This window comes from Lipotes vexillifer, unplaced genomic scaffold (assembly GCF_000442215.2).
Source record: "Lipotes vexillifer unplaced genomic scaffold, Lipotes_vexillifer_v1.1 scaffold1124, whole genome shotgun sequence".
NCBI lineage: Eukaryota > Metazoa > Chordata > Mammalia > Artiodactyla > Lipotidae > Lipotes > Lipotes vexillifer.
Window position 1 is genome coordinate 494,945 of NW_006774211.1, and position 1,453 is coordinate 496,397.

Here is a 1,453-nt window from a genome sequence, read left to right on the forward strand (position 1 = left end):
GTGTCCCCTACATCGGCAGGCGGACTCTCAACCACTACGCCACCAGGGAAGCCCTGAATGTATATTTTGAGTGCTTTAAAAACCGCTAAGAAAGGAATGGCACTGACTTTCTCCTTACTCATATGAGTTTTAATATGGACTCAAAAATTCCAGAGTATTCACTGATTCTCAGTTGAAGATGATTCATCACATTTCTAGAAGTTTTAGGGCTTGTACTTTGGATCTGGAGGAAGGGCTATTTGAATCCTATGACTACAGTAAGTCCACGGGATGGAAACGTTCATGGGAATCCTCTTTGCCTAGAGAGGAAGGGCAACTTCGGAAATAACAAAAGCATGGAACCAAGAGAATAATTGCAGAAAGTGCAATTATAGGACCTGCCTTTTCCATCTGTAGCCAATAACAGAATGGCCAACACTCCAGGGCTTCCAAACCAGTCGTTTCTCTCACCTCTTCTAGAATTGTGATAAGCATGCTCAAGCAGAGAAAGTGATCAAGATCAGAAGTGAAGGAAATAGATTTTTGACACCAAATGAGAAATGATGGGAAGACAGTCTCAAAGAGGTGAACAATTTCTTTGTGAGCAAATGCTCTAATTTCAGTAGATGGATATTTTCATCTTGAGCTCTTTTCCCACCTTTTTCATGCAGAGTCTTCCTTTAGGCAAGGACTGTGAATAGTTGGGTTCTAGCAGCTTTTAGAACTTTATCATGACAATCTAGATTCCACTCTGTGGGTCGTTAAAATAAAAGTCTCTTTGGGTCACATCTCTAACAAGAGTACTTTGGGCTAACTGATACTAAATGACCTCCAAGGTACCTTCTGGACATGTACATCTATGGTTACATAAAGAAAATCAATTAATTGAATGATTCTCTTAAAACCAAGAATAGTTTTCCTTTGAGGGGAATCAGGAGATCAACTGAGAAAATGACAATGGCAGATGATGAGCAAGTCTGAGCTTGTATATGGCAAACACACTCTCTGAACTACATCTTTCTCACCCTAAATGAGTAAGTATAAGGCCCTGTAATGCGACCACACATGGCAGTTTATGAAGTTCCAGTGTCAGATAGCCTGTGCATTGTTTTACAAAGTATTCATTGCAAAATTTTGAAAATCTGGACATTTCACATAGAAGTCTAGATTTCCAGTTTCTTTTGTATTATTGAATAGAAAGATACATCACAGTAAATTTAAGGCTAAATTTCTTAAATGTAACACCAGCTGGAACTGGGCAGCAGCTGTCTCCTTTAGAAAGGCAGTGTTGGGCTTCCCTGGTGGCGCAATGGTTGAGAGTCCACCTGCCGATGCAGGGGACACGAGTTCGTGCCCCGGTCCGGGAAGATCCCACATGCCGCGGAGCGGCTGGGCCCATGAGCCATGGCCGCTGAGCCTGCGCGTCCAGAGCCTGTGCTCCACAACGGGAGAGGCCACAACAGTGAGAGCCCCG

The 1,453-nt window shown here is 42.9% G+C and overlaps 1 protein-coding gene across 2 annotated transcripts in view; it reads right to left on the reverse strand.

Moving 5' to 3' along the window:
- The window catches only part of ZNF475 (zinc finger protein 475), a 71,905-nt gene that overhangs the window by 1,424 nt on the left and 69,028 nt on the right, over positions 1-1,453 (reverse strand). The window lies entirely within an intron of this gene.